Source organism: Uloborus diversus, chromosome 6 (assembly GCF_026930045.1).
Source record: "Uloborus diversus isolate 005 chromosome 6, Udiv.v.3.1, whole genome shotgun sequence".
NCBI classification, from domain to species: Eukaryota; Metazoa; Arthropoda; class Arachnida; order Araneae; family Uloboridae; genus Uloborus; species Uloborus diversus.
Genome location: NC_072736.1, coordinates 63,276,731 through 63,290,997, shown reverse-complemented (window position 1 = coordinate 63,290,997; position 14,267 = coordinate 63,276,731). Strand labels below are relative to the sequence as shown.

The 14,267-nt window shown below is 33.1% G+C and overlaps 1 protein-coding gene across 1 annotated transcript in view; it reads right to left on the bottom strand.

Annotated features, from left to right (window-relative positions):
- LOC129225184 (protein sel-1 homolog 1-like) overlaps positions 1–12,821 on the bottom strand; it is a 78,226-nt gene extending 65,405 nt beyond the window's left edge. The window contains exon 1 of the mRNA XM_054859749.1: positions 12,482–12,821. The gene's annotated coding sequence lies outside the window, so the exon portion shown is untranslated. The remainder of the gene's footprint in view (positions 1–12,481) is intronic.
- Positions 12,822–14,267: the final 1,446 nt, after the last annotated feature.

The following is a 14,267-nucleotide window of genomic DNA, read 5'->3' as shown; positions in this document are numbered from 1 at the left end:
ACTGGAAAATCTGAAATTGGTACACTCATTTTTGTAAACGGATTTCAAATCTTTGTAAAAATCTTAGGAAGACCCTTGCCTTTAAAAAAAAAAACCGTCGACTCGTACATGACGAAATCCTTCTTTTTCTACCCTTGGGGACCGGCCTACCACGCACTCGGCGCCTGATTAAGCAATCGATTAGCACCCCATCTCATTAGCTCTTTCATTGATGATAGCCGATAAGCATTTCACGTCTATCTGTGTACAGGGCACAGGACCCTGCAGGGACACTACTCGTTGGGACGGGACGGCAATAAAAGCAGTTTGCGGAACGAAAACAGCTGTTTTTCATTCAAAGATGCAAAGAGAGAGGTATTTTTTCGAAAGAAAAGCCGAAGGCTGAAGGGTCGGGGTTGCTTCCTGGAATTCTTTTCAGTAATTTTTGCTTTAGGGTAACAGAGGATTATACCACACCTACCACTTCCTTTTTTATGGCTTTTTGAATAAAAGGGATTCGCGCGTTGAAACTTGTAGGAACTGGCAATCTATTTATTTTTTCTCCAGTTTCGAGGCAACAGGACTGAAGAATGATGGAGTCATTTGTAACACGTTTTAGTTGTAATTAAAAATCCTTTTAAAGTTATAATGAAATTGAAACTCATTTTGATGATTCAAACAAAGGATTTTTAAGGGTAAGTTTGGTTCGTAAGAAAATTTACTTATTTCAAAAACTTTTACTTTAATTATCCATTACCGCTTTTAATTTGTAAAAATGTTTTTGAGACATCTGTTATTTATACTATCATTTCCAGGGCCCGGATTTACATTTTAGTTATGCTTATCACGCTTAATATTTAGTTATGCTTACCTATTGCTTATCACGAAAAGTTGTGTGAGTTGTCGTTCCTAAAAAAATGAAAATACTTGAAAAAAAAAATCAATTTCATTTTCAAATGCTTGAAATTTTACAAAAATGTGGCTACAAGCCTTGAATTTTAAAATTTCTAACAAATTGGAGTTGATAAGGAGTGCCAAAATATGTTAAATTCAGTATGTGCTTCAATGGAATGCCGGACATCACATAAGGTCCAGATCCAAAACGTCCATGAACATAACGTCCATTTCCAAAACATCCGAGGGACATAATGTCCGACGGACATAACGTCCAGCGGACATAACGTCCAACGGACACAATGTCCGACGGACAATAGGTCCAAAGACAGAACTTTCACATTTTTGGACCCAGCTAGGACATAACCTCCAGTTTTAGCAGTTTATTTCTTGAACTTCTCAATTAATTACATGATTTGCCACTGAACAATATGTTTCATGGAAATTATACTCTTACTGTTAGCATCGTTCATTATTCCATCAAACTCTATTCCCTTGTGTGTGTGTGTGTGTGTGTGTGCGCGCGCGCGAGGGGGGGGGGGTTGCTTTAACATTGGATTAAAGTATATTCATAAAAAGAAGTATGCTTCAATTTTATTTCTTACTAAGCGTATAAATTATGAATTGTTCAAATGGGCAGTATGTTACTCTCTTGCTACCTATTTTCTAAGTGTGTACCCTATTTCTTTTAAAGCACTTTGTAGATGGGTTGCAGAGGTGATTAAAAACTAACTGTATCGAAAGTCCATGAGAGCAAGTAACAATGCATTATACTTTCTTCTCCCTCGCTCTATCTCTCTGTCGACTGCCTCATTGATGTGTCGACCCCTAAAAAAATGTTACTGTGTACTATCTCAAATTGCAAGAGTACATAATTTAAAAAAAGTTTTGTTTGCCTATTTTTCCCCGAATATTTTCGATTCCAATCTTCCATTATATGGCTTCAAACTGCATAATTTTACTAGATTTTTTTTTTCCAAAATTCCCTCTGGGGGAACCCCCGGGACCCCTAAATTGGGATCCCTGCATCATTCTCTCAATGCTATTCCCCTTCTTAAGGGAAATCCAAAAAGGCAGGCAAATACACATTGAAAAAACACACACAAGAAAAAGAAAAAGAAAAGAAAGGAAGAAAGAAAGAAAAGAGCATAACTTTATGTGTCTCAGGGGAAAAGACAAATATAGAGCAAAAAAAAAAAAAATCCATTAATAATTTGCTTTTTTAAAAAAAAATAGCAGTCTTTGTATTTGCGTATGTTCTATTGCAGCACCTAAACTATTTATCCGACTTTCATGAATAAGTGTCAATTGATTCGTTATTATGGCTCAAGTAACGTACGCTATCAATCGACTTCAACAATAGGAGGAGTTGATTTTACCTTGCAAAACTCGAATTTAAATGATTTTTTTAGAGTGGGTTTTAAATAAATTTATTAATAACCCGACTAAGGGAACAAAGGGTAAGAAACAAGTTTGGTGTTGATTACTATTATAGTCTTATTAAGTTAAATCAATCTTTTATTGTTTAAATTTTCTATCAGCTTCATGTAATAGCAATAAATTAAGTTTACCTTTTAAGTTTTAAGTTAATGATATTCTTGTATATCAAACTAAAATGCTTACCGTAAATTACTCACGTTATTATTTTTTGTCCATCTTAGATTAAAACGGAAAATATTTAAATAAAATAAAAGAATAAAAAACTGAAAACCGACTACGGCAAAAAAAATAAATAAATAAAAAAACTAATTTGAATTTTGACATCTTGAATTCAAATCATGTTTTTCGCAATCACGAGTGTGTGTACGTGCGTGTGTGTTTGTGTGTGGGGGTATGTGTTTGTGTGTACGGGTTATGTGTATGTGTGTGTAGGCATGTGTGTTTGTGTCTGTGTGCTGGCATAAGTGTGTGGGTAGTTGTGTGTATGAATGTGTGTGTGTGGGAGGGGGTATGTGTATGTGTGTGTAGGCATATGTGTTTGTGTCTGTGTGCAGGCATGAATGTGTGGGTAGTTGTGTGTATGTGTGTGTAAGTTTTTGTGTGTGTATGTGTGGGTGTCTGTATGTATGCGTGTGTATGTGTTTGTGTATGTGTTTGTGTATGTGTGTGTAGGTGTGTGTGTGTGTGCGTGTGTGTGTAGATGTGTATGTATGCGCGTGTGTGTAGGACATGGATGCAACCTGGAAACGGCTTTCGCTATAGGAGCAGCATCGTGAGGAGCCCGTCGACGGTGATGGTGCGGAGGGTGGCGGGGGGAAAAATCAAAGGAACGTCAAAAACAGTCAAGTGAAAACAATAAGCAATCGTGATTGCTCAAAAAAAAAAAAAAAAACCTAAAAGATAAGAAACAAGGTAGGTGCTGTTTAATACCATCGTCCTATTGAGTAAAACCAGTAATTTGATAGGTTAGATATTCCTGTTTATTTAGTTCTATTGAAATCCTCTGCCACTTTCGCATTAATAACATAATTCAATTCAAATACCGTAGTCGTGCGGTATAGTAGAACTGTAGTTGAGAACGCACGACAACGGCATTTGAATTGAATTATAATGTTATTAATGCGAAAGTGGCAGAGGATTTCAATAGAACTAAATAAACAGGAGTATCTAACCTATCAAATTACTGGTTTTACTCAATAGGACGATGATATTAAACAGCACCTACCTTGTTTCTTATCTTTTAGGGGTTTTTTTTTTTTTTTTACCGTATTCGGGTTTTAGTTTTTTCATCTTTTATTTTTTAGAGCTACAATTTCCGAGGGAGTGCTCCAAACCTCTTCTCCTCTACCATTATCAAGGACAAGTAGAATGCATCTTTAAGAATGCAAATTAGAAAAATTTCTTGTGGCGGGCCCTTGAATTACTCCTCCACGTCATATCACAAAAAGAACGTATTGAACTCCATTTTTAGCACTACAATTGCAGAAGGAAATCCACCTGACAACCCCGAACCACCCTCTTCTGAACATTATTGGACATAATGTTTGCGTTTTGAACGTTTCAATTTCAAAAAACGGGCGTGGGGAGGGAGTCGCACCGGAGCGCATAATATTACGAAAGTCAGTTAGAATTACAAATAAAGAAAATTTTCCTTTGATATGGGCCCTCAAATCTCCCCTTACTCTAACATCATCAAAAAGATCGTCTAAAACTGCATTCTTAGAGCTAGAAGTTCGAAAAATAGACAGGTGAGTGACACCGAACCTCTTCAATCCTAACATTACCAAAGATCGTCTAAAATGCGTTTTCAAGACTAAAAATTTCGAAAAATTTCCGGGGGAGAAACCCCCGGACCCCCTTTACTTCGGAGTTAATACTATTCTTAAGGTTTGGTTCATATCGGCTTCCTTTTAAATCAGAAGATCTATACAGCCGCCACAGAACTAACAGTACTTCCAGAAATTCCACTTTGAGGCGACGATTATGCATACATTTGTTGAGAAAAAGGCTGTAACCTTCTCAATAATTTTTACTCTTATGATGAACTTGTGTCGCCTAGTAAAAATTCCTTAAAAAATGCTCTGTGAGAGATGTGCGCAAAGTTGCGTGAGACTAATACCAATCATTCGCCCTCGAATACCTTATTATTGCTTGGCCAAGACCAAATATATTCTTTTTTTGAGCGACCACGTTTGCTTATTGTTTTCACTTGTCCGTAATTGATGTTCTTTCGATTTTATTTTTCTATGCTTTTAATGCAAACTCGTCTGTTCCACGTGTCTTCGCGAGCATGTCTCTCCTCCTGGGCGGTGAAGTTCATGTCCCCCGCTAGCGACTTTACTTATTCCCAACCCTCTCGATTTTACACAATACTTTTCAGACAAAAACAGCATTCAGTCAACAACGTCCAGCATCCAGCCCCTGGAATTCATTTGAATGTAGACGTCTTGTATTCAAATCATGACTTTAACAAATATATGATTCGGATAGGAACCATTTGTAGAAATAAGAAACCCAACGAGTAGGGTCCTACCACAATTCGTAATTGCGAAAAACATAATTTAAATTCAAGACGTCAAAATTCAAATGAAAGCCACGGGCTGGATGCTAAATGTTTCTTTCTTTTCTGCTTGGTATTATTATTATTATTTTATTTTATTTATTTATTTATTTATTTATTTATTTTTTTTTTTTTTGATTTTTTCCCCCATTTATGAATAAGATCAAGTAATGATAATGTTTCAATGAAGTTTTAACACCATTTTAAATCGGGTGTTCCAAAATATCTTCAATTTTTAAATGTGTAAATTGTAATTAAAATATGCACTTTAAAAAGCATGAGCTTTGTGCAAGAAATAGATAAAAGTCAAAAACAATGTCTTAAAAGCACAAGATAAAGATGTAAAAGTTTAAAATGCAAACATGTTTCAGAGACAATAGCCTCCTTCCTCAGTGCAAAGCAAGCAAAAATATGCACTTGACAAGTTTATGAGCTGAACTTATAATTAATTTCTTTGAATCAAATTTTACTTTTTTACTTTTATAAGACTTAAGATGTATGTGTGATTTATGGAGTAAATATTGACTCAAATTGCTGCGTTTTAAATATAGTGAAGAAACCATTTGCATTAAATCTACAATATTTATTCATTACTAATATACATATATAAAGACATAATATGCAATAGTAAACATGAGTTACTATACCACCCCTATACATGAAGCCTTTTTATAGTGATTTCAAAACCATATAGTCGAGCTCGTTTAGCAAAATAACAGAAGAAAAGTAATTAAAAACATTAATACATTTTTGGCATTACTTACAGAAACAAAATGAGAGAAAAAAAAAAGACGTCTATTTTTTTTTTTTTTTTTTGAAAAGCAAGAAAAAGCTTGATTTTTGTCCTTCAAAAAAGAAAAAATGAGAGAGAGAGAAGTTTAATTTTTTTGGAGGGTTCATAATTACGTTGAAGCGGCTAGAAAATGCATGCGTAATAAGTAGTAAGTAAGTAAGTTATAGTGAAGTCCATTTCGAAAAAAGTGATTTCCGGAGTAGTAACGAGAAGCGATTCTTGAGTATAACTGAGAAGTGTGAAGACACTTACTGGTTATGAGTACCGGATCAACAGTCAATAATATGTAAACAATGTTAATGCACATGAAGTAGCTAATAGATAGAGTAACAAATTCATTTATGTAAATGTGAAAGCGTGAAAGGCTGAAATGAATATTCTTTGCCTTACATTTCGACACGAAATGTAACTCGATACCAAGATTTTTAATCATTTATTTTTTATTCACTTATTTTTTATTTTTTTCAACGCATTCCTATACGAACGGATTGAATTTACTTATAGACAAAAAGTTTTTCCACCCATCTAAAACAATTCTTTTGTTGAACTACAAATTATAAGTGTAGAAAATGCATTGCTTGATTGAAAACTTGTGGCTATGTATTTGTTTTTTTATCCAGGATATTAAAAAACTTTGACCTTTGACACTTTGAATTAAAATTCAACTAGAAATTTGGTTTTTCGTACTAATATTCAAGCCGTATATATTGTATTTATGGTTCAGTTCCCTTCTTGTTGTTTACCTTTTTATAGCAAAATTGAGGCTATAAACGAAATTGTTATTTTGTTCCTTAGATTTCTCTATGAACAGGTGCGACTGCACAATGCATACACACAAATATATATAGATAAAGACCGACTAAAATTGAAAAACCTTAGGTTTCAGGGAAATGTTTTAGACGTCAGACAAATTATTTGTCTGAGCTTATGAAAATTTCAGTGTAACACGACTACCGAAAGATTCTTAGAACATTGTGTATTCATCCAGTCAAAAACAAAATGGTCAGTGTTCTCCCCCTTCCCCATCAGTTCTCTAATTATCTGTAAATTTAAACCAGTGGTTCCCAATCTTTTGCACGTTGCGACCCTTTTTTGACCAAGTAAAGGACCTGTGATCCCGTAGCCTACATGTTAGTAAAGTATCGCTAGGTGTGGACCTAACCTGGCAACATTGTGAAAGCTACGTTAGATCCTAGATTACAAAACTGCTATGTTAGATTCGATCCACCCCTAACTATACTCTGGTAGGAATAATGTTTCGATCGAATAAGAAACGCTACACGACCCCATTTGGGGTCACGACCCTGGGAACCCACCCCTGCTTTAAAACAATTTTTTTATACTCATTCATGCTTTAAAGAAATGCATGTATGTATAATTTTTCTCCTTAGAAAGTTTTCAAAAGAAAAATTCAGTAAAATCCTGTTACAACGAATATCGGTATAACGAAATACCCGTTTCAACCAAATAAGTTTTCAGTCACGATTTTGAAGTTCATTGTTACTGGATTTCACTGTATTATGAATTACATGATCAATGTGTACATACCTTGTAAAGAATTTTTTTCGAGTTTGGTTCGAGAAATTATTTTTAAAAATGTTTGTTGAGCTGTGGAAAGCATTTTATGCGTTTACATTTGTAGTAACATAGTATAATATAGACAAAAATAGATTCCAAATACCTAGTAAGTATCTGGAATACGGTTTTGGAACCCCGGTTTTTTTTTTTTTTTTTTTTATAGAAATGGTCGCATTATTTCGAACAAAGTCTCAAAAGAGTGCTGGAAATATTTTGCCAGATCTTTTACGGAGCAAAATGTCGAACAGTACCTACTACCTTTTTCAACGAAATTCATTTTTTTTCGAATTTTAAACAATCAAAGAATGGATATTTCAAAAAAGCAAAAAGTACACGACACAGACAGAGGCTTGAAAAATACTCGGAAAAAAATTTACATGAAAACTTCAAAGGAATTTGTAAAACCTTCATCCAACTTTCCCCGTAGGTTAACATTAGATCCGTACGCTTTCAGACTCTCAGTGAAAAGCACCCTTAAATTTGCTTATAAAATAGCATTAATATACATATTTATCTTTCTTTGGATGCACCAGCTCCATTGTTTATGCTTTCTTGATATAGTGAAAAGTAATGGGGGTAGTGCATCCCCAGAAATAGAAATATTCATTAATGCTATATTACAAGCATACTTAAGATCATTTTAATCTTAATTATATCCGTGAATTGAGTAACACGGAAAGGTTCTTCACTGAAAGTCTGCGATGCAACTTTACGCAAAATGCGATACTTCCTTTTTTTAAAATTTACAACGTGAATCTTTTTTTTTTTTTTTCGGATATAGGGTTTATAGGTGTGAGTCCTATACTCTGGTTTTATGCCAAAAAAAATGGGAAAAAATTGTAAAACAAACCCCTAGAAAAAAGGATGGATTTTGATGATTTTAAAAATATAATAAGTGGTAATACCCCCCATGAGTTAACCAATTTCCTCCATATGTTCTTGCGTACAAATTTAGCACCTCTCTAGCCCCTCAGAAAAGTATTAATGTATAATATAGCGATCCCTTCCCCTCCAGATAAAAATAATGGCTATGAAACTGTCAAAAACTGAAAAAAATTTCGGGCGACATTTCCAAAAAAGCGGGACGTGTGAATGGAAAAAGGTGGTCATATTTGGATTCAGGAGGTCATTTAGCACAAGAATTCACAAGAATTATCTCAGAAGCACTCTTTAAAAACTATATCCTTTCTAAACACAAATCAAATCGTGAAGATGTTTCCAAGCATGTGGATTCACTTTCAAAAGCATTCATTCATTCCTTCATTGAAAAATGCCTCCGGAAAAGAGGGGAGTAGTAAATGGAAACGGTCGTTTGCGCTAATGATTGTAAATCTTATACACCTCACCCGGTTTTTCCCCTCAAGAAAGGACGGACTGGTGGGAGGCGTGGCTTAGTAGAGAAATTGAGCTTTTTCGAAAATATTTCAGATGGTTGGAACTCCGATATTTTTTTAGAAATGGTCGCATCATTTCAAACTTAGTCTCAAAAGAGAGGTGGAAATATTTTGCGTGTTGGGGCGTTCTTAAAATTTCGATATCACGATTTGCAGCTTTTTTATAGAGCGAAAGGTCCAACAGTACCTCGTTTTCGAAGAAATTCATTTTTTCTCAAATTTTAAAAAATCGAAGAATGGACGTATCAAAAAAGTAAAAACTAAAATACACAGACATAGGCTTGAAAAATACTCAGAAAAAAAATTGACCCGAAAACTTCAAAGGAATTTTGTAAAATAACATTCAACTTTCCCCGTAGGTTAGCATTGGATCCGAATCTTTCAGACTCTCAGTGAAGAGCACCCTTAAGCTGAGAAATATCTCCTCAATCACCAGATTAAAGTTTAATGTAACATATTTAGAGCAGGGTTGGCCAGATTGGACCCAATGGGTTTTTTTGAAAAAACCCATTATTTAGCCCACTTTTGGATTTTTTAAAATTTTCTAAGTTGTTTTCAAAAAAATTAATTAATTTAAATACTTTCACAATTTGAACTTCTTTTTTATTAGTTCTTCACCACAGACAGTGAACATAAAAAATGAATTTCGAACTTTAATAGTATTTCTTAACTCTTAAAAGCATTAAAAAAATACTTCAAATATTTTAAATAAATATATTTAACTTTTTTCTTTCACTGGTCTCACTAAATAACTCAAATTATCTTGATTAAGTCCTGTCACGTCCGATTTTCTCAATATTTGTAGAATGTAAAGAGGAAACTACTCTAGCTAAAAGGCTTTCATGTGAATTATTTTCTGCAAACCAACGCGTCACAAATCTCGAATAAACAAGGTATATTTTTTTTTAGAAATTAACAGATTTTACAAACGGTCGGATAGAAAACAGAATAGGATGTGCAGCATTTTTTTCATTATCTTACGAAAAAGTTTAATATTTCTTACTCCGTACATAGAAATAGAAAAAGAGGCAACATAAAATTCAAAGAAATGTCTTGATTGAGCTGGAATTCAGTAAAAAGGGATTTAAACTACTTGAGGTTCTACAGTAGTTTTGCATAACAAAATGAAATACAATAAAGTAAAATGCAAAAAAAAAAAGTAGGTAGCAATTAAAAACAAACAAACAAACAATAGATTTTATCACTCGAGAAGTAAATTTGCCTTAACTGTTGGCAATTATGGAAACTAAAAAACCTGAAACTTCACCATTCGTGGGTTTCGTCATCTTTTACACTTTTCTTCAGAAAACGCTGAATTTTCCAGCTTCTTTTTTCCCCCAAGACAATTTTTGTGCTTTGTCCATATACTTACGGTACAATATGCTACAAGTGCTCCACATTTTCCCTAAAAAAAGACAAAAAACCCACATTTCTTTTAAAATACCCAGCTTCAGTTGGGTTTTTTTGGGTTTTATTTAAAAAAACCCAAAAAAACCTGGGTCCATGGGCTTTTTAAAAAAAAACGGGTTTTTGCCAACCCTGATTTAGAGATATCTGGAGGCTAGATTACAAAAATACAGCTTTGAAACGAAAAGAGAGCTAGAAACAGTAAGACTCGAAGTGTGGTTTAACACTTACTCAGAAATTGCACAAAAAAAAGAAAGAAAAACATTGAAATCTATTCACTGACGTACAAGTGTTGTTGTGGATGTTGAATGATAATCTACTAAATAATAACTTAATAAAAAGTTAGATTACTCAATGATATATAGTCATTTTTTAAAGTAGTACAAAGACTTTTGTGAGATAAAATTTCCGGAACTTTTTGGTTTTAGATTTAAAAAAAAATAAGTTTTAATATGTCATTAAAAATGTTCATGTAGCTTTGTTAAAAATAGATCATAGATCTTATAATTAAATACCTATTCCAAAATAATTTTAACTAATGGATAGGGGCCTATTTCAGTGAAAAGTCGTAGGTGTACGAACACTTTTGGGAGCCTCTGTATGCTTGGCAGACGTCCCAGTTTTCAAACAAAATCCCAATCATGTCCCAGAAAAAGGTATATTTGATTATAAATGACCAGAAAGCAGGGCCGGATTTGTAAGTGTGGAGGCCCCAGGGCAACGAAGGAGTGGAGGCCCCTAATCAGGGTTCGAAAAGATCATCATATTTTCGAAAATATCCGATACTTTGATACATATCCGAATATTTTGATATATATGTATATATCTGATATTTTTGATCAGCACTTAAATTGTAAATACATCCTGAAGTTACTGCTATTTATTTTTTTATATTATTATTATTATTTATAGAGTAGAAAGAACGTAAAATTTGCTGACCTGTGAAAATTAGGAAATTTTTAAAAATTTTATTGTGGGGGCCCCTTTGTTGTGGAGGCCCCGGGGCAGTAGCACCGTCTGCCCTCCCCTAAATCCGGTCCTGCCAGAAAGGTCTAAAAATAATTATCTGTGAAAGATTACGCAGGATAATTACTTAATCATTTGTAACATTGACTTGTAAAATTACTTCCGGATTAGCTTGTGAGGATTTTTACAACAAGGTCCCCCCCCCCAAAAAAAAAGACTCTTTAAAGTCCTACAAAATGAAAAGGTATATCTAAATATTGTTTTTTTTTTTTTTAATTCCTCATTCAAAGTGTTTTTTCTATCTAAAATAAATTGTAAATACATATACATCTCAGAAGTGAAATGTTCGAATTTTATCTGTTTAAATCATTTTTTATTATCCCTGTTTTAGGTTCATAATTAGTAACCATTTATTCATAGAATTGAGAATATATATAGAATAGCCCTATAAAACGCTCTTAAAATCAGGCACGGGAGGTGTACCCATTTGAATATTAGCGATGCAGGGGGGAGGCATTCTGGTGCCCCAGTTGAACATTTCAGGAATCTGGGATGCCTGGATATATGGATATGAGCATGCAAGCTAGTATTTGCACAACCTTTATTATCAAGGAAGTAAAAAGTTATTGATTAGGGTATATTAATGGTTCAGAACATCAAGGCAGACCATTCGCCAATAATACAGCCCAGCATGTAAAAAAACCTAACAGAATCCTTTAACTTATCAACAGATCTAATGCACATAATTCTACAAAAATATTTTGGTATTTTTTATCTAAAGAGAAATACTAGTTTGGAATCAGTTTGGCTCCTAGCTTGCAACTATACCATGCATATGTAAATGCACTTGTAGAAGAAAAAAAAAGATTATTTTGCATGGAATGGCAAAAGCTTCAGACAATAACCCCTGGATCTGTCATCAATGCAGTAATTTAACCTACCAATATCTTAAATAAGTTTAAATAACTGTATCCCGACCTCTATGACTTTCTCTTGTTTAATTTTATACACATTAAGCTTTAAAAACCTAAACATCATAATCTAGATTAGAAAGTCCATTTCCTTATCAAGTAGTCATCTTTTAAACTTTTCGAATGAGCCAATAATTCTCTCAGGTTAAAGTCGCTAAAACTGTGCAGCATAAACTTTATGAGATCATACAAAGTTTCTGCATAAAAGGGAAAGAACTTTCTTTAGAATTATATGAAATTGCTAAAAATCTACAGTTTGATAGCTTTGTTACTTACTAAGTTGCAAACTAACTACACTTAATCACAATCTAGTGCATAAAAATCTAATTTGAGAACGATGATAAAGCACAAAATTTTGTTGAAACGTTAATATTCATTTATTCAATAACTTCCTTATCAGTCTTTATTTATTATTTAAAAAAATAGATTGGAATCAAAATAGATATCAGTGCCTGTCAGTCCGCACTTGCCTTTGGTTTCAAGAAATGATTTCACTTACTTTGCAATGTTTAAAGCCCTCAAACTCTTTCAAATTATACCGAATACAGTGATAAGTATCTTCTGCACAGAAAAAGATGAAATTTTCATGTATTTCTGCATCATGCTTTAAACTAATGACACGTTTGTTTATGCGAGTTTGTTGTTTTGCACAACATTGAAATGACGAACTTCCATGCTCGCGGAGTTTTATTTTTCTTCGTAAATTACTTGATTTCGAACGACATTAAGCAAACCGGAAAAAATGGAAATAGGAATGGACATTCTAAATAAATGGGTTTATATCCTTCATATAATAATTATTTATTCTGAATTTCACCAATTATGAAGTCAATTTAAATAGCATTTATCCATGGCCTCCCTCGATTTCACTAAAGTGTAAGCGCCACCTAGTAAGGGCCATGATTTGCTTAAAATTATGAGAATATTTGGCAACAGTATTGAGGATGATACTTTTTGTTTCGTTTTTCCTAGGGAGGCTGGTTTTTCCGAATCTGGAAACTCTCGTAATTAGGAAAAAAAAAAAAAAAAAGGAAAAGCTTGAAATAGTAGACATTTGAATTTAAAAAAGTGCAAGTTTGTGTTTGTAAGTTTCATATTTACAATTTAATGTCTCTCTCATACCCCTTCCCTCCATCCTTCAAAAAGAACCGGGGAAAGCAGCACGGATAAAAAAAACTTAAAGAAAAAAAATTTTAACTTAAGAGGGAAATTTAAATCGCATTACACGATGGTAAAAAATTTGTAATTTTCTTCGTGAAATATAAATGAGCATTTATTGGGGTTTGCATTCATGTTTTTTTTTTTTTTTTTTTTTTTTTTTTTTTTTTTTGTAAAATTAAAAACCATAATCATCGCGATTTTGTTGTTGGTGAACCTTTGACCGATAGAAAATATGCATTTATGAAATCGTTTTATAAAACGAAATAACTCCATAACTTATGAGGGAATGCAAAATTTTGGGGGAGAGGGGTCAGTGCTTAATTTGCGGTATGAAAACAAAACAAAACTGCATGAAAACAATAGGATCATATTACCTAATGACAAGAAACATTAAGCCATCATTTAAAAACAAATTTAAAAGGAAAAAGATTCTTCAGGTCGCATACAATATTATCTCCAAATTTGCAGATTAAGTAAATTTTGGTAAGGTTACAGTACACTCCAACCAGAGCGCCTCTGTTCAGTCTATGGTTCAAACACCACCTGTATTTCACTTAGGAGAAAATCACTTCAATTTTCACATAGTGCCTCAAGTACTTACACCAAAACTAGCATTATATTATTGTTACCATTACCATGCTAACAACTTAGTCTCCTAATTTTTATACTTTGTCAGCCTGGAATAATTCCAATTTAGAATATAGAAGTTGCTAGAGTAAATAATGATCATATAATTTATTTATCTTGTAATGAAATTTGAGAGTTGATCACATCAAGCATTTTTAACTGCTTCTGTAATGTGCCGTTTTCTATATGAGCATATTTTTAAAAGATCCTTCTCCTTCTCTTAATATGTAGTTTTTTTAATGACAGTTTGTATAATATTAACTATATTCACACTATAAAACATATTTAAATGACAATGTAAATGTTTTTTTCTCTCTCTAGAAGTAAAAAAAAAATGTTCCAACTTGTATTTAATTTGCTTTAACTTGTTAACATCTTGAATCTTGATCATATGTTTGAATATCTTTTTAAGCGATATTTTTTAAGCTTATTAAATTAACTTTATAAATAGAATAAAAAAAACTGACCCCCCCCCCCCCAAAAAATAGAGTTCCTAG